The sequence below is a fragment of the Rhinatrema bivittatum genome, chromosome 8 (assembly GCF_901001135.1).
Source record: "Rhinatrema bivittatum chromosome 8, aRhiBiv1.1, whole genome shotgun sequence".
In the NCBI taxonomy this organism is placed as follows: Eukaryota; Metazoa; Chordata; class Amphibia; order Gymnophiona; family Rhinatrematidae; genus Rhinatrema; species Rhinatrema bivittatum.
In genome coordinates this window covers 102489183-102509458 of record NC_042622.1, presented here as the reverse complement: position 1 = coordinate 102509458, position 20276 = coordinate 102489183, and positions in this window count along the sequence as shown.

The window sequence follows — 20276 nt, the reverse complement described above, 5'->3', positions numbered from 1 at the left end:
CATTGAGATACTGTACTCACTGTAATGTTTCAGCCGGCCTTGGGAAGGCCCCGCAACTGGCCACACCTACCCTGAGCACTGCCTAGGGGAAAGGATGCTGCTGGGATCTCTTTGCTGCAGGGACAGCATCATCATACGCTGGATTTATTGCGATGTGTCTCCCACTAGGCATGCGCGTGCAAACTCATCCTGCATTTCTAGAACCCACGGTGAGAAAGTCATGCCAGCACTCCCCTAATGACATCAGCATGGCTAGAGATTTAAAACCTGGCCATACTCCAGCCCAGCACCTAGGCAACAGGTTCTCTTGTCTTGCTGTGCACATTGCTACCTTTCTGTGCCTTGCCTTGTCCTCCCTAGCCTCTTTGGTCCTGTTATCCTGTCTTGTCTTGTTGCCCTGCCTCACCTTGTTGTCCTACTGTCCTGCCTTGTCTCATTGTCTTCTTCCCGCCTTGCCCTGCCTCTCTGTTGCCTTGCCCTGCCTTCCCTGCCTTGCTTGGTCCTCAGTGTCTTGCCTTGCCTGTCTTGGCCTGATTCCTGGTTCTGACCTCTGCTACAGAAACTGGCTACTCTTTTGGATTGCTGCCTGCCTTGACCCATCCTTTGACCCGGATACTATTTGCTCGCTGCCTATCCTGACCTTGGCTTGGACCTCAACCTGCCTTCTCATTGCCTGCCCCAAGCTAGGCCTGGACTCAGATACTCCTGCGTGCTGCCAGCCCTGGCCATTGCCTGTGACTTGACCTCGTCAGACTTCTCCTTTCAGGACTTTCGCCTAAGCACTGTCAGCCCCTGGAACCCAAGGACTCAACCTGCAGGAAACAGAGCTGGTATAGGTGAAGGTCTAGCTCCAGTTCCAGAGACAGCAAATCCACCAGCTACTGGAATGGGCCTAGCAGGTTCACCTGCTAGGCTGCATCAACCATGCCACAGCCCAAGGGCTCATATAAATGACACTTTCCAGTCTTCTAGAGTGAAGGGGATAGATTTCCTCTCTTTATTGTGGGAGGACTTGTGTGGGTTCTACTTGTCTGTGGTGTTTTGGAGTTGGAATGGGTGCCAGGAGGGATTCATCTGCAGTAGTTTTTAGAAGGTGACATTCCTTAGTCTACTGAGAAGGTAAACTCATCCAATAGGCTGATTGCAGTAACCAGGTACAAAAATACCATCTGCTATTTTGGAAGAATGACGTTCTATGTTCAGACCAGGTTCTGGGGAGAAAAGGAGCCTGGAGAACCATCACTATCCATTTCCTACTTGTTTTACTCGAGCAGTATGATACATTGACTTCTTGTGATTTTTCTCTACTGACTAGTTGGGACTGGTTCTCTATTGTTTTTTCTTGTTTTTGCATTACTTAACTTTTCAACTTCAATAAAGTATATTTTGTTTTGGAACGTAACACTTGAACATAAAATCATAAGAAATTGCCATGCTAGGTCAAACCACGGGTCCATCAAGCCCAGAATTCTGTTTCCAACAGAAGCCAAACCAGGCCACAAGGACCTGGCAATTACCCAAACACCAAGAAGATCCCATGCTACTGATGCCAGTAATAGCAGAAGCCATTCCCTAAGTCAACTTGATTAACAGCAGTTAATGGACTTCTCCTCCAAGAATTTATCCAAACCTTTTTTAAACCCAGCTACACTAACTGCACTAACCACATCCTCTGGCAACAAATTCCAAAGCTTAATTGTGCATTGAGTGAAAAAGAATTTTCTCCAATTAGTGTTAAATGTGCTACTTGCAAACGTCATGGAGTGCCCCCTAGTCCTTCTATTATCCAAAAGTGTACATAACCAATTCACATCTACTCATTCAAGACCTCTCATTATTTTAAAGACCTCTATTATATCCCCCCTCAGCCATCTCTTCTCCAAGCTGAACAGCCCTAACCTCTTCAGCCTTTCCTCATAGGGGAGCTGTCCATCCCCTTTATTATTTTGGTTGCCCTTATCTGTATCTTTTCCATTGCAACTATATCTTTTTGAGATGCGGCGATATTTATTGAAAGACCATGAACATGCATGTCTCCTTAGTCCTTATAGCTTTGCTGCTCTCCCAGCCTTCCCCCCTCCCCAGGAGAATCGTGATCTGGAGTTGAGGCCAGTTTTTCCCCTACTCTGCTGCATCTAAAGATGGCCCCTACAGGGACTGCCTTGTGAAAAGGGGTTTCATGGCACCATAGAAGCCTATTGAAATTGAGATAGAAGCTCAAAGGAACAGGAATAAACTGGTAGGCAAAAAAAGAACAGGAATAAACTGGTAGGCAAAAAAAGAAAAACAAACAAGCAAAAAAACCCTCAGTGACTTGCATGGCCAGTGCTTTTAATGTCATTCTGGGTTTTTGCTGATATTATGCACTTTTCATAACTGACAGGTTTCTGACTGCAACCAATATTCTTCAACAGCTAAGAAACGAAATGTTCTTGTCACCATAAACTGACTACGTTATCTGGAGCGGGGAAGGTTCATGTTGTTATATTATAGATGCAGATTCTTCTGGATAGAAATAGGAATGGGGTTAATAACACTGGAATAATTTGAAAGGTCCCTGAATTTCAGGCTTTCATTTTGCTGTCATTACTGACATTTTCCTTCTTATGGAATTTTTCTTGGATAAAAATATTGTGATGTCTTTATGGCTCTGAAATTATTTTTTTTTTGGCTCTTACCCTCTTCATTTACAAGTACTTTTTCACACAAGGGAGTGCTATAGAAGTGCTAAATTGATTGACAGAAGGAACACTGGTAATTTACAATCCTGCCTCTTAGAACACAGAAAGCAGGGTAGGTGCCTTATTAATTAAAGACTATCAGTAGAGTTAATATTGTAGAAGGGTCTCTTGTGAAGGATTTTTGGCACAAGAGCATGCCTAAAGGATGCCTGTAGCGAGAAGGTTCTCAAATGATTCCTGAGGCAGGAAGGTACAATTTGTTCTGACTGGTTGACTGCAGGTTTTATAACTGCTTTATTAAATACAGTACATCCAAGCTTCTGTTACTAGTTAGTGGCAATAAGCTTGAGGACAACTTGCAGACCCATATACAGGAATGGCAAATTAAATTCAAAAGGAAACATGTTTTTCATAATAAAGTAATAGTGAAAAAATGTCTGGCTTGCAAAATAGCTTAGATTTGACCTCATGATGTGGAAGTATTGGTCTATTTTAGGAAATGCACCAGCTTATTAAGGATCTGGTTGACTGAATAAGAAGAGTTGTAATAGTTGGCAAACAGAACAATATTTCCAGCCTACCTCAATGTTCCTATAAGATTTTGGACCAATACTTTTGGTCCTGTGGTAATACGCACCCTTAAGCACTCTGGGATGCGGGACCCAGACCAAGGCAAAATCTACAAATAACAAGAGTTAGAACAGTAATTCTGGGCTATGATCATCAACAAGGTTCAGAAAATATTTTGTGACTTTTGCATATTATTTTTAACCAGTGAGAAGAATTCCAACACTGAGAACAATTAAATTATTTATTGTTGCACTGAATACTTAAGTCTTTGATGCAAATTATAAGACTTCATAATTTGTTAGTTTTAGTTTGGTAGGGAAGGCCTTGAACTAGAGATCCTCTCTTTTCCTTTTGTTTATTTCAAGTACTTTGAAAAACGTTCATGTCAACATCTTTGTCAGCATGAAATATCACAGGCTCTGGTAGTGTTAGATGCTTCTCTTAGCCAAGAGGCCACTTTGGCAACAGAACAAAATTCCTTTCAAGAACGTATCTACATGGGCCTTGAGGCCACAAAATTCTTGATCCGTACACATGGCCAAATCCCTAGAGATATGTATCTCAGGGTGTTTTTCCTAATGCTGCAAAAATATTACTTAGGTTGGCTCCTAATATTGGGCATTTTTAGCCTGCTTTTCCAAATAATTCTCAAGGAGGCTTACAGGGTTATTAGTATTCAAACAGAAGAAGTACCTCCACCAAATAACTTATAGTAAAGTGTGTACCTGAGGCAATGGGAGATAAAGTGACTTTGTCCAAGGGCACAAGGAATGTTAGTGGGGGAAGTGGGATTTGAACCCCCATTTTTTACTTTTTTTCTTAACGTTGGTTTCTCTAGATATCAACTTGTTATTCTAACTGCTAGGTCACACCTTCAGCAAGGACATTGGGCTCTGCCCTAAAGAGGCTTACTGATTTGCATAATTACTTTGAATACCTCCAAGTTTTGCAGAAACAAGGGGGCTTGACATCTAGTATAACATATAAAGTATTGCATTTAATTACTGCAGGTTCCTAGGTTTCATCCAGCCTCCCTTATGCTATGATTCTGTGATCAGCTTAAACAAACAAATATGGTTTATGTGAAGCTACATGTAGACTTAGAGACCAAAACTATAAAAGCCAGTTGTCCATACACATTGCAACCAGTCTTCAAAGCCATAGAAGGAAAAAGTGGAATGTCCAGGTGAAGATCATATTTAGAATAATGGGTTGAAATGCACACAAGATTTATTGAAATACAATTTCAGACTAAAAGATAGGGCTACATGGAGGATGATGAAGGCACTTATCCTATGGTAGCAAGCTCTTGCAGTAGCTTTTGAGATGTAGAGGGTTTGAATTTGGTGTAAAACACTAACAGGTACATTTTAAAAGGAGTGTGAGCCCATAAATATGTGTATTGGGCACATGAGCACTATGGGGAAGATTTTCAAAGGGTTACGTGCGTAACCTCGAAAACCCGCTCCTGCGCACGCCAAGCCTATTTTGCATAGGCATGGCGACACGCGCAAGCCCCGGGACGCACATATGTCCCAGGACTTTGAAAAAGGGGCAGGAAGGGGGTGAGGTAGGGCGGTCCAGGGTGGGGTTGGAGCCTCCAGGCACAGTGGCCATTTGCCGATGTGTCCGGGATCGTGGGCCGGCCATTGGCCGGCGCACACAATCTAAGCCTGCCCGAAGGCAGGTGCAACTTATAGGACAAAAGTAAGGGGGGTTTTAGGTAGGGCTGGGGGGGGCGGGTTAGTTAAGGGAAGGGAGGGGTGGTGGGGGGGGCGGAAGGAAAGTTCCCTCCGAAGCTGTTCTGATTTCGGAGCTGCCTCGGAGGGAAAAGAGGAAGGCTGCGTGGCACGCAAGTTGCACAATTGTGCACCCCCTTGCGTGTGCCAACCTTGGATTTTATAACATGCGTGTGGCTGCGCGTGCATGTTATAAAATCAGGCGTAGATTTGTGCGCTCCGGGTTGCGCGCACAAATCTCCACCCTCGCGTAGTTTTTAAAATCTGGCCCTATGCTTGTAAGCAAACATAAGAACATAAAAATATAAGAACATAAGAAACCGCCATACAGGGTCAGACCAAGGGTCCATCAAGCCCAGCATCCTGTTTCCAACAGTGGCCAATCCAGGCTACAAGTACCTGGCAAGTTCCAAAACACTAAGTAGATTCCATGCTACTGAAGCCAGTAATAGCAGTGGATATTCTCTAAGACAACTTGATTAATAACAGTTAATGGACTTCTCCTCCAAGAACTTATCCAAACCTTTTTTAAACCCAGCTACACTATCTGCACTAACCACATCCTCTGGCAACAAATTCCAGAGCTTAATTGTACGTTGAGTGAAAAAGAATTTTCTCTAATTAGTTTTAAATGTGCTACTTACTAACTTCATGGAGTGCCTCCTAGTCCTTCTATTTTCCGAAAGAGTAAATAACAGATTTACATAGACCTCTCCAAGCTGAACAGCCCTAACCTCTTTTGCCTTTTCTCATAGGGAAGCTGTTCCATCCCCTTTATCATTTTGGTCACCTTTCTCTGTACCTTCTCCATCGCAACTATATCTTTTTTGAGATGCGGCAACCAGAATTGTACACAGTATTCAAGGTGCGGTCTCACCATGGAGCGATATAGAGGCATTATGACATTTTCCATTTTATTCACCATTCCCTTCCTAATAATTCCTAACATTCTGTTTGCTTTTTTGTCTGCCATACACACTGAGCTGACTATTTCAATATATTATCCACTATGGCACCCAAATCCTTTTCCTGGGTGGTAGCTCCTAATATGGAATCTAACATCGTGTAACTACAGCATGGTTTATTTTTCTCTATATGCATCACCTTGCACTTGTCCACATTAATTTATTTTCATCTTCCATTTGGATGCCCAATCTACCAGTCTCGCAAGGTTCTCCTGCAATTTATCACAATCCGCTTGTGATTTAACTACTCTGAATAATTTTGTATCATCTGTAAATTTGATTCCCTCACTCATCATATTTCTTTCCAGATCATTTATAAATATATTAAAAAGCACCAGTCCAAGTACAGATCCCTGAAGCACTCCACTGTTTATCCTTTTCCACTGAGAAAATTGACCATTTAATCCTACTCTGTTTCCTGTCTTTTAACCAGCTTGCAATTCACAAAAGGAAATCACCTCCTATCCCATGACTTTTTAGTTTCCTTAGAAGCCTCTCATGAGGGACTTTGTCAAATGGCTTCTGAAGATCCAAATACAGTACATCTACTGGCTCACCTTTATCCACATGTTTATTAACCCCTTCAAAAAATGAAGCAGATTTGTGAGGCAAGACTTGCCTTGGGTAAATCCATGCTATGTTCCATTAAACCATGTCTTTCTATATGCTCTGTGATTCTGATCTTTAGAACACTTTCCACTATTTTTTTCTAGCACTGAAATCAGGCTCACTAGTCTATAGTTTCCTGGATTGCCCCTGGAGCCCTTTTTAAATATTGGGGTTACATTGGCTACTCTCCAGTCTTCAGGTACAATGAATGATTTTAATGATAGGTTATAAATTTTAACTAAAAGTTCTGAAATTTCATGGAAAGTATATAAACCATACCTGCCCCCTATATCTTTGGAGCAATATTCAGTCAAAATGATCCAATGATCTGGTTACAAGAGGGACAGGGGTGAGCAAATAGTGGTGGTAGCGGCATGGGAGACAGGAGGAAATGGTTGGAGCATTGTATGGTCCCTATGTTTTATCCTCCCTCTCTGCTTTTGAAGGGTATGTTTCCAGACTGAAGAGACTGTTCACTAGGTCCTTGGCAACCTGTCCCTAGGGGGCTCACAGTTGGGATAAATCGGTGTGCATTTCAAGCCAGAAGCTTTCTGCACTGAAAGCCTGGGTAACTGGTTGCCCGCTCTCCCGGCGCGTGCACCGGCCCTTTGCCGGTGCGCGCGATTCTGTATTTAAATTAGGTGATGCGATAAAAACGAGGAATAGGAGGCGCTAGGGACACTAGCGCGTCCCTAGCGCCTCCTTTGTGACAGGAGCGGCGGCTGTCAGCGGGTTTGACAGCCGACGCTCAATTTTGCCGGCGTCGGTTCTCGAGCCCGCTGACAGCCACTGGCTTGGAAACCGGACATCGGCAAAATTGAGCGTCCGGTTTTTGGCCCGACAGCCGTGGGCCGAATTCAAATTTATTTATTTATTTTTTTACTTTTACTTAATATCATAGCGATATTAAGTCGGAGAGTGCACAGAAAAGCGATATTAAGTCGGAGAATGCACAGAAAAGCAGTTTTTACTGCTTTTCTGTGCACTTTCCCGGCGCCAGAAGAAATTAGCGCCGACCTTTGGCTGCACATTTGGCTGCACATTTTACTTTCTGTATCCCGCGCACATACCTAATAGGGCCATCAACATGCATCCATCGGAGCGCACTGTACTGTATCAGCCTGACAGTTAGTTCTTTATTATACAGCTTGAAGAGTACCACCAGAGGTGGCAGTAATGAGACAGTCTGGTAGCTGCAGTCTCAGGGACCTCGGCAGAGGGAGCTCTTCTCACCCCGTTGGTACAGAAAGGTTCCGAAGCAGGTTTCCCAGCAAGGAAGTACTGTGGGTGAGACAGACAGAGTTCGAGTACTCACTAGGTGTTTGCTGTAGGTATGCAATTCCACCAGGTTGAAGCAGGAAGTACAGGCACCAAGGCAGGGAGAGCAGGCCCTCGAGGAGCGAGTACCTGTTCCCTGTAAGGCACCTGAAATAAGGCAGAGGGCCCCCGAGGAGCGGATACCCAGGTTAGCAGTTACCCCGAAGGGCAGAGAGAGAGCTTCCAGTGGCAGCACGGAAGCGGCAGAGTAGTGTAGACAGGAACGGATTCAAGTACTTGCTAACTCAGTGAGCTAGCAAATTAGAATAGGTTATATACCTAGATGGTGAGACGTCAGCAAGGGGGAACGCCCCCGAGGTTCGCGCCAAGGTTTGGAATAAAGACGTGGGTGAGGAGCGCGCATGCGCGCACCCTAGTAGGTAGCTGGGAGGAGCATGGCAGGAGGCTGCACCATAGCTGTTCCGGGGATGGCAGAGAGGTCGGCTTGTAGACAGGGCGGTAGCCATCTTTCCTAGGTAAGCAGGAGGAGCAGTGAACAAGCTGAGGCAAACGGGGCGAAGCCGTCTAGCACCGACGAATGCAACAGGATCTAGGGAAAATGCTATTGCAACAACTAACTGTTTAGCCAGAGCTTGAGTAGAACTAGATATTGTTGAATTTGGTTGATCTTGGCTTTGGTATATATAGGTCCCACTTTCCCTTTGGTCCCTGGGCTGCTCACTTGTAAATAAACCTCCATTCAAGAAAGAACTGTACCTGGAGTGTTTGTCATACCGAAAAAGAGCTGAAAAATTTCTGCTTCGTGTTGAGGACCTTGGTATACTGTAGTGCTAAAGTGGTTTACAGAATGACCTGAATTATGCATATGGAGAATGATATTTAGCATTATTTAAACAGATAAATAGGGACATATCCGGCTAAGTGGCAACTGCTGAATATCCTATGTTCAGCAACCACCACTTAACCAGAAAAGTATTTATCCAGCTAAGTAGGTAGCCAGATAACTTGGGGGGGGGGGGGGGGGGGGGACGACAATGGGTAGATTGAGGTGCCTTATCCGGTTAAGTTAACCAAATAAGGGGGTCATTTATCAAAGTGCTATATGGCATTTTCGCATGAAAATGTTTTCGCATGGACACTCTACCTGGGTAACATCAAGCTAGGTTGAGAGAACATTGCACAAATCTCATCTTTGGGTGAGTTTCTTCACTCCGGTCATCAAATCTTCACAAGAGAGCACTGTTCTATTCATATGTGTCACTTTGAATGTCAAAGTGGCCTCTAACCCCTATAGAAGTATAAATACATTAGGGATGTGAATCGTTTTAGGACGATTAAAATTATCGTCCGATAATTTTAATATCGTCTTAAACCGTTATGGAACACAATACAATACAGATTCTAACGATTTATCGTTATAAATCGTTAGAATCGTGAGCCGGCACACTAAAACCTCCTAAAACCCACCCCCGACCCTTTAAATTAAATCCCCACCCTCCCGAACCCCCCCCAATAACTTAAATAACCTGTGGGTCCAGCGGCGGTCCGGAACGGCAGCGGTCCGGAACGGGCTCCTGCTCCTGAATCTTGTTGTCTTCAGCCGGCGCCATTTTCCAAAATGGCGCCGAAAAATGGCGGCGGCCATAGACGAAAAAGATTGGACGGCAGGAGGTCCTTCCGGACCCCCGCTGGACTTTTGGCAAGTCTCGTGGGGGTCAGGAGGCCCCCCACAAGCTGGCCAAAAGTTCCTGGAGGTCCAGCGGGGGTCAGGGAGCGATTTCCCGCCGCGAATCGTTTTCGTACGGAAAATGGCGCCGGCAGGAGATCGACTGCAGGAGGTCGTTCAGCGAGGGTTCCGGCGCCTCGCTGAACGACCTCCTGCAGTCGATCTCCTGCCGGCGCCATTTTCCGTACGAAAACGATTCGCGGCGGGAAATCGCTCCCTGACCCCCGCTGGACCTCCAGGAACTTTTGGCCAGCTTGTGGGGGGCCTTCTGACCCCCACGAGACTTGCCAAAAGTCCAGCGGGGGTCCGGAAGGACCTCCTGCCGTCCAATCTTTTTCGTCTATGGCCGCCACCATTTTTCGGCGCCATTTTGGAAAATGGCGCCGGCTGAAGACGACAAGATTCAGGAGCAGGAGCCCGTTCCGGACCGCTGCCGTTCCGGACCGCCGCTGGACCCGCAGGTTATTTAAGTTATTTGGGGGGGGGTTCGGGAGGGTGGGGGATTTAATTTAAAGGGTCGGGGGTGGGTTTTAGGGGGTTTTAATGTGCCGGTTTTTCGATTTTTCGATTTTTCGATTTTTAACGATTTTTAACGATTTTTCACGATATTTTACCCCCCCAAACGGCAACAATACGATTCCCTCCCCCTCCCAGCCGAAATCGATCGTTAAGACGATCGAGGACACGATTCACATCCCTAAAATACATACCTAGTATGAGGGTATTATGGATAGTCTCTCTCTTTCTCTCCACCCCCCCAGTGGTTGTAGAAGGGCAATGATAGCTAAGCTGGATGACCAGCAGCTTAAAATGGTCCCCCCAGTGGTTGTATGTAGGAAATACAACAATTCTCACACATTGCAAAGTGCAAAAAAGTTATCGCAGTTTGCGCTAATATCTATGCGAAGTGCTAAGATAGCGCACTTTGCAATAAACTGCCTATTACCATAAAACAGACCCCTTTTCCTATAGCATGCGATATTTAGTGCATTTTGATAAATCCAGACCTAAGTTAGATCTGCTCAATAGCAGGTCTAAAGTTATCCAAATATAACTTATCTGGCTAACTAGAACTAATCCTGTTATATTTAGCAGCATAGCTGTGCTGCTGACTATCCCTTCTAAATTATCCAGATAAGTTATATCTGGATAACTTAAATAACCAGACATCGCATACAATATAAAACCGCTTGTATACTACATAACATAATTTATGGAGAAAAAACTGAATGGTTAAATACAGCTATACTTCTGCACATCCCACAAAAAAATCTGAGGTCAGCAAACAAGGGATTACTGACAATTCCAACAATAAAGTCAGCTTGACTCAGTCAGGTAAGGGAGTGAGCAATATCAATAGCCAGTCCCAAGCTAAGGAACACATTACCTATGCAAATACGGCTACAAGCAGACACAAAGAAATTTAAATCCAAACTCAAAACATGGCTTTTTAAATGCACTTACACAGAAAATGAGTAACAGGCAAACACAGGCTTACTATTTAATGTTACTATTTAAAGTTTTTATGTTTTAATATTCTTTATTTATTAGATTACCACTTAAATTTTATGTTGGTGTGCTTTAATAAGATCTCATAATTTAAGTAGTAATAATGTTTTATTTTATTGATCTTATGTATTTAATAGTTATTGTATTTTCTTCTCTTTGATAGTATTTTAGCTGTTATTACTATTTTATTTAATTTATTGTATTTTCTTCCTTTTATTCGAATGTAAAACGATGTGATGGTTTTTACTGATGTGATGGTATATAAAACTAATAAACCATAAACCATCTTTGAATATTGGGCCCTATAAGCCTATAGAGCATCTTGGAGCTGTTCCTGGCTTCCTGCTTAGTGTTCTCTATAGAGGGTGGTATCATTGGGCTGGTTCCACCTCTTTCATGTGGCTTTGCTGATTTTTATTCCCTACAGTGCTTGAGATAAAAGGGTTTCAATTTTTATCCTCTGAGATATAAGACAGTGATGAACTATTCCCCAACACTGAAGCCCTGAACTAACACTCAGCTGCCATCTGGTTACTCGTTCCTGCATGGCAATTAGGCTAAAGAAGAAATCAAAATTAGTGGGCTAGCCATTCAAAATCTGATTGAGTTGATAATTGCTAACAGCTGATTGTCCAGTCCTTCTGAAACAGGATGGTGAAATCCTTTTTTCAGTCATTTAGATAAATGTAATACTGCCGCAATACAGAATATAGTTCTGAAAGTGAAGATGCAATGTTTTCACTTTTGTATGCGTTGAAGGGCATGCAAAGAGAGAAGACTGGATGGATCTGGAAAGCTTCTTATTTATTTTATTTATTTAGCATTTTTATATACCGAAGTTCATGTAACAGGTTACAAATCACCTCGGTTTACATTATAACAAAACCATTGCATAATAGTGCATTACATTGAACAGGGGTGAAACCAACTTGGATCAAGGGTTTAACATAAAGGCAAGTGGGGGAAAACTTTAACCGGCGTGCCAGGTGCTAACATAGCAGTATAGCCAGTTGTCAAAGAGGAGACACTGGTAGGAGAAATTGAGGAGGAGCATTATTAACTCGTCTGTGAAGTGCGCGGCTTGTTAGTGAAGAAGGTCTACTAACGAAACCTTAGGAAGTTCCTTGGGTCCTCAGAGTTAGGCGAAGGCTTGGCTACAGCTTTATCATTTAGTGTTTTTACTATCTTAAAGGTGTTTTTACTATCTTAAAGGTGAATTTTCAGACCTGTGCATGGGTATCCATGTGTGCGCGGTTCCCGGTGCATGCATATGCAAGCACTGATTTTATTCAAAACACTAATGAAGCAACTACCTCTCCAATTAATCAAAGAACAAAGGAGAGAGGAGACTAAACCCACTCGATACTTCCAACATGCAATTTTCAAAAAATTCTAATGTAACAATTAAATACCCAACAAATGACAATATCATAAAGATTTTTGCTCAAATAGTGTAATCTGCAGCCTCTCACCACGCAATGGGCCGCAGGCTGTTATCAGCTTATAGAGCTTCTTTTTTATAATCATTTATTGTCATTTGTCCACCCACCGGTTACCTTTATTCAAACTAATTCCATAAACATGTTGGGATGTTCAAAATTTAACAGCAATGCACTGTAGCTGCCTGATTGAAAATATTAATGGCTAAGTATTCTATTTTTTGAATTCGATATTTAAAGAACGTTAGTTCTAAGAAAGGTTAAAAATTTAGATGTTTATGGAATTAGTTTGAATAAAGGTAACCGGTGGGTGGACAAATGACAATAAATGATTATAAAAAAGAAGCTCTATAAGCTGATAACAGCCTGCGGCCCATTGCGTGGTGAGAGGCTGCAGATTACACTATCTGAGCAAAAATCTTTATGATATTGTCATTTGTTGGGTATTTAATTGTTACATTAGAATTTTTTGAAAATTGCATGTTGGAAGTATCGAATGGGTTTAGTCTCCTCTCTCCTTTGTTCTGTGAGCGCTGATTTTATAACATACATGCATTGATGCTTACATGTTATAAAATCCGTTACCCGGGTGCACATGTGCACGTGGGTGCCAACTTTCATACTCAAGGGGGGGGGGGGATTTTGCTACATGTGCACGGTGATGTGATGGAGTCTTTTCCCAGTTCCCTCCCTGTCCTCTCCAATAAATGAGTGGACTGGGAGGGAGCTTTCTTAACCCCCTATCTACTCTGCTTGTCTTTTCCCCTATCCCCCCCTTACAACCCTCTAAACAATCAGCAAGTTTCAAATTCTAAATTTCTCTGATTCTGGTTTTAATATACTATTTTAATGTAATTTAATCTTATTTTACTTAATGCTTTGTATTTCTAATCGATTTATCAATGTCTTACAGTTATTTTTAGATTTACACTAAGCTACTTATATTTTAGTCGTTATTAAGCTATTATTATTTGCATTTTATCATTTTATTGTACACCATTGTGATGGTTTTATTACTGATGTGACGGTTTATAAAAACCAAATAAACCATAAACCATAAACTAGGCTAGTTTTGTTTATTTACTTACATGTTGTCCTGAGTAACAGTAACTTGCATGGACCAGATGGCTATTGGCGCATGCTTCACTTGGACAGTGCCTAATGATGCTGTCCCGGCCAGCCCATGGCCCACCCACATCCCGCCCCCAGCCCACCCCTTTTTTAAAGCCATCGCTTCTGCATGTACTGGGAGATACGTGCATGGCCTGGCCACGCATGTACCTCCCGTTTTTTATGCACATCAGCATTTTAAAATTTACCATTAGGGTATGGATTTTTGTTGGATTTCAGTTTGACATCAATAGATTGTTCAATTAGATTATTGATTAAACTTTCAGAAGACAGGATATTCCTGCCTTCTGTGAACTAATTTTGCTAATTTATTTTTGTTGCATTCTCCTGAGTTGTCCTCCTTGGGTTAACCATCTGACTCAAGTTTTGCTGAGTTGTGCTTTATTGTCCATTTTTTAAAAATCTTCCCTGTGAAAGCCTTCACAGAGGATTTGGGGAGTCCTTGTGAAAGGTTAGATGAAGGGGTAGAGAAGATTCTGTTGCTCTCTATCTCACCTCAAGTGGATGGATCAGCCATTGATGCACTAGAGAGGAGTTTCAATTATGAGTTGTTTTTCCTCAGTGATTATCTTTTCATTTGAGAGACAAGAAAGTATTTTTCACCCTTCCAGTCTCTTATTTTGTTCTTTCCCTTTTTTGAGTTAAAGTCTATTGTTCCTTTGGAAGTGCCCTTGGTACCAGGGACCCAATTTCCAAATCATTAGGAAGAAGAGGTATCTTTCACCTTGGAAGAGCCTGATGACTGAAGGTTTCATCAAAGAGGAATGGATTCCTATCCATTGCCAGAGGGAAGGAGTTGAAGGTATTGTTCAAGAGTTTCTTTTTGTTGACCCCCAAGTGTCCTACATTTGGAAGGAAAGTGCTAACCTGGTGCTTTCAGATGGAGATCTAAGATATTTAAGAGGACAGCAGGAGAGGCATGAGAATTGGGACTTGTGCATTCTGATAAGTAATTGGGACTAAATTCTACAGTAGGGCAAAGCTTCAGATACATTTGGGAGTTGAAAAACATTACACTTTCTTCAATCTGAGTAATTGAAAGAAGAAAGAGATACATTGTTAAGGAATTGCCTTTCATAAATTCAGAGACTTTATTAGAAAGTGAAGTCACAAATGTATTGATCTTTATTCTTCATGTTTGTTCATCAACTTTATTTAAAATCTAAGTGCTATAAAGAATCTTCAGTTAACTTATCAACTTTCAATAAAGGAGTTGGAAACCACATTGCCTCTAAGTGGGATTATTATTGCTGCTAAAGAATGTGAAGATTATCTGGGCTGTTTACAGGGACTATAAAAAAAAAAAAGCTGTATACAATGATTAAAGCAAAAGGGCCTTGAAGCTATGCTTCCCCTCCCGTGGACCTCCGAAGTAAAAAGCTATCGATGGAGACCTGGATGCACACAGGGCCTATTTTATTTCTGTGTGCCTCTGATCCATTATCTGGGTCTTATCCCACCCAGGGGTTACAAATGTATAAGTTTGCCAGGTTTGAATATTCAAAATCTGTCAGTTATATTTATAGTTTTTCAAAGAATATGTTATACTAAAGAAGAATATTCATATCTATGGGATACATTATACAATTTCCAATTTAAAGGACAATCTTCCACCCAAATAGGAGGTGCAAAGTATGTAAGCGATTAAGCTTAACAGGTTAGGGCTCTTCAGTTTGGAGAAGAGACAATGGAGAGGGGATATGATAGAAGTTTATTCATGTGTGGCCCCCTATGCCACAAGTGTGTATAGAAGTTGACAATGCTAGCAGGTTTTATGGTAACATAGAGGTTTCCCCTTATGGGAACCCTGAATGGTCTCAAACATCTGCTGGAAGCGCACAGGATGTTGAAAGGGCAAGGGGTTATCCTGGATCCAGTGTAGGAATATTCCAGAACTCTGAGTCATCTGTGTGTCAGAAGCTGTTACCTGCCTTTCTTGAAAGAAAAGGGGGTATATCCCTGAGGGGCTCAGTCATTAAGGAGAAGTGAGGAAAAATCCTGACTCTACTGAGTCTGGGGCTGTTCCAGATTGCAAGGGAAAGTCACTGGTTGAAGCTGTGATCCTCTCCCAGGATTACAGAAGAGAGTAGCAAGAATGGGGCAGAGACTTTCCTCTAAAATCTCCAAGGCCTGAGGAGAAGAAGCAAAGGGTTGCAAAACAGCCTGGAAGTTTAAAAGATAAAGCCTGTGCGTAACTAGGGCAGGGACTTCTCTGGACCAAGTGGCTAAACTGTGCCAGAGGGAACTTGTTTTGGGGTTCGTAGAATCCTGATGCTGCACCAAAAGGATATTAACTTGAGCAGAAGAAGACAAGAGAACCAAGCTAGGTTGTGCAGAGGACTGAGGAGAGAGAAGAAACAAAGCAACCAAAGACCCAGTGTTACTGTGAGAAGAAACAGTTATTTAAGGGAGGAGGACCTATAAGGATAAGAGTTAGAGATTTTTTGGAACTATAATTCTGTTTAAATTCTGCATCTACCTGAACTGCCATTATGTTTGATTTGGAATATTCTGCAGTAAACAAATTATTTTTTGGAGCACCAAGTGAGTCTGGAGTCTGTTTGGAGTGTTCTCAGTCTGGTACTGGTCCTGCAGGTTATCCTGTCTCCAGCTCACAGCCACACAGACGGGATTTCCCCACCTTAGCATAGAAACCCTTGAGGTTAGGAAGGTGACCTCAGGTATACAGGGGGGTTTCACATGAATGGGGAATATAGCAGGTAAATAGGGGATGGTTATTTAGAGCAGTGGTTCTCAACACAATCCTCGGGATACATCTAGCCAGTCTGATATTCAGGATATCCACAATAAATATGCATGAAAGAGATTTGCATGCACTGCCTCCATGTATGCAGATCTATCTTATACATATTCATTGTGGATATCCTGAAAACTTGTCTGACTGGGTATATCCCGAAGACCTGGTTGAGAACCACTTATGAAAAGAGCCTAAAGGATCGCTACTACAGAGCTATAGTACAACCTTTTAGAGGGAGAAACAAGGTTAATGACAGTGAAGATGTTAACTCCCCCATGTGGAAGCTTAAGATGGTTGGCTCCTAGTTCATATAAACCCTTACCATCATCTTAAGGTGGTAGAGGCAGCATGTTCCTGAGGTCTCTGGGCTAGAAAACTGGTAAGGCAAGGAGACAAGAGTTCCTCTATCTATTTTTCCATGCTTTTCGAAACCTCTCTCTTTTGTGAGGGGGAAGTTTTCCACTCTTCCCGCCTCTTGTTTTGGGTTTTCCCAGTTTATTACAGAATTTTTGTTTTGGTTTCACTAAATATATAACCTAGGGCCCAGGAACGCAGAGTTTTCAACATTAAGAGGAAGAGTGTCTTTCACAGGGAAAGAACCACAGGATCACCTGTATCCTCCTAGAAGGATGAATCTTCATTCATCCTCATGCAGAAGGATGGAAGGAGGAGATCTGTGCCACCACATTGGTGGACCTCTAGCATCTTAGCATGATTTAAGGGGAGAGAGGAGAAAACTAGTACCAATCAGGTATAACATAAAAGGAATAAGGAGAAGATGGAAGAACTGTAAGAAAGGTACGAGAACTTGGACTTTTATCATGAGATGCATCTAAATTGACTTAATAATGTACCCACCATCTATAAAAATTGCCCCAAAGATTGGAAAGGAGAACTTTCAAAATTATTAATCGGAATGTTTAAATATCAGAATAATCTTGTTGAATACAAAAGGTCAAAAATGTATTACAGATTTCATGACATAATAGTGACTTTGGAAAGAACAGAAGCTGTAAAGACCTATTCATCAAATTCCCAAAATTGAATCAGTAAAAGTTTTAGGACCTCATTTACTAAGCATTTTGCCCATAGATACAGAATGGGAGAAAAGCCTTGGTAAATCAGGCTCTTAGTTGGAAACCATAATATAGAAACATAGAAACATAGAAACATAGAAATGACGGCAGAAGAAGACCAAATGGTCCATCCAGTCTGCCCAGCAAGCTTTCATTTTTTTTTTTTTTTTTTTTACCATACTTATCTGTTTCTCTTTTCCCTTGTAAGTGACTTTTTGTTCTATTTCTCTTCCACCCTGCCATCCCTTCCACCCCCGCCATCGATGTAGTTAACAGTGCTGGAGCTGCATCAAAGTGAAGTATCAGTGCTGGAGCTGCATCTAAGTGAAGTATCTAGCTAATTGTTTAGGGGTAGTAACCGCCATCATAGCAAGCTACTCCCACGCATGTTTATCCAGCCTGTGCAACTCAGACCTTGTTGGCTGTTGTCCGAATATAAATCATTTATTTATTTATTTATTTAACACTTTTCTATACCGACCTTCATGGTAGGGACCATATCAGGTCGGTTTACATCAAAAAGGGGGAACTGTAACGAAACCGTAGGTAACAGGAAGAACAAAGTTACATTCAACAAGGGAGGTAAACTTGGAAGCAAAGATTGCTGGAAAGAAAAAGACTAAGGAACGAAGTGCTTAGGATAATGATAACAACTGTTTTAAGAGTCAGGGTAGGCTCTTACATCATTCCCCGCCCCTCCCCGCCCCATCATTCCCCGCCCCCCCCCCCCCCCCCCCCAGCTTCTAGTGTGCTTATTATTGCTTTTTGCTTCTATGATATCATTAGTGCTGTTTTCCACTGACTTTAGTGCATGATTAAGGACTAAGCAATGCACAGAGCCCAGAAGGTATTGTCTTTCCCTCACTCAGGGAATCCTGGACATTCAGATAAAATTAATATCAGGAGGAAACTTTAATACCTGAGACTGTGTTTGAGGTATGACCCTGGGACTGTATTGGGATTTGTTAGGAGTTATAGTTATTTACCCTTTCAAACAGTTCTAAAATCAGGGGAAATTCCATGAAACTAATTGGTAACAGATTTAACAAATTTGAGAAAGTATTTTTTCAGTCAATGCACAATTAAGCTGTGGAATTTGTTGCTGGAACATGTGGTCAAACTTAATAGCATAGCAGAGTTTAAAAAAAGATTTGTACACATTTCTGGGGGACAGGTCCATTAATAATTATTAGTTGTATAGACTTGGGAGTAACATAATAATATAGTAAATGATAGCAGAAAAAGACCCAAGTGGTCATCCAATCTGCCCAGCAAGCTTTATTTTTTAAAGAATTGGATCGAGGAAGGGCGCTCGATATGATCTCCTTGGATTTCAGCAAAACCTCCCGAAGAGGAGGCTTGTGATTAAAATGAGAAGCTTGGGAGTGAGGGCCAAGGTGGTGGCCTGGATTACAAACTGGTTGACGGATAGAAGACAGCGTGTGATGGTAAATGAAACCTACTCTGAAGAGAGAGCGGTGTTAAGTGGAGTGCCGCAAGGATCGGTGTTGGGAGTGGTCCTGTTCAATATCTTTGTGAGCGACATTGAAGAAGAGATAGAAAGTAAAGTTTATCTGTTTGCGGATGATACTAAGATCTGCAAATCTGCAGTGGTCAAAAATATGGCAGCTGAGATTCAATGCCAAGAAATGCAGTCATACATCTGGGGTGTGGTAATCCAAAAGAGCTGTATGTCTTGGGGGGTGAAGGGCTGTTGTGCATGGAGCAAGAGAGGGACCTTGGGGTGATAGTGTCTAGCGATCTGAAGACGGCGAAGGAATGTGACAAGGCGATCGCCAAAGCCAGAAGAATGCTGGGCTGCATAGGGAGAGGAATAACCAGTAAGAAAAAGGAAGTGATAGCCCCCTTCTATAGGTCCCCTGTGAGGCCTCAACTTAAGTATTGTGTTCAGTTCTGGAGACTTTGTCTCAAAAGGGACAGAGACAGGATGGAGGCGGTCCAGAGAAGGGTGATAAAAATGGTGGGGGGGCCTCCATAAAATGACTTACAAGGAGAGATTGAAGGACCTAAATATATATGCCCTGGAGGACAGGAGTGCAGGGGAGATATGATAAAAGGTTTTAATGATGCATAATAGACAAACCTTTTCCATTGGAAAGAACTCAGTAGAACCAGGGGTCACATAATTAAACTCCAGTGAGGATGGCTCAGAACCAACGTTAGAAAATATTTCTTCAAGGAGAAGGTGGTGGATGCCTGGAATGCCCTTCTGGAGGAGGTGGTGAAGACAAAAACAGTGAAAGTTTTCAAAGGGGCAAGGGATAAACACTGTGGATCCCTAAAGACCAGAGGATGGAAATGAAAAAAAAAGACTGCATGGGGGTAACTTGCTTGTGTGGCGGTTACCACCCTTAACCAATAAGCCTTCATACTGTTGATGCAACTCCATTACTGCACTCTGCTTTTACGGCAGGGGGAAAAGAGGAAAAAGGGAATTAAAATTCAGACAGCAACCAATAAGGTCATTGGATTTTATGGTCTGGGAAAACAAATAAGCATGGGAGTAACTTGCTGGTAAGAACATAAGAACATAAGAAAATGCCATACTGGGTCAGACCAAGGGTCCATCAAGCCCAGCATCCTGTTTCCAACAGTGACCAATCCAGGCCATAAGAACCTGGCAAGTACCCAAAAACTAAGTCTATTCCATGTTACCATTGCTAATGGCAGTGGCTATTCTCTAAGGGGCGGATTTTCAGAGCCCTGCTCGCCTAAATCCGCCCAAAACCGGGCGGATTGAGGCGAGCAGGGCCCTGCTCGCCGGTGAGCCTATT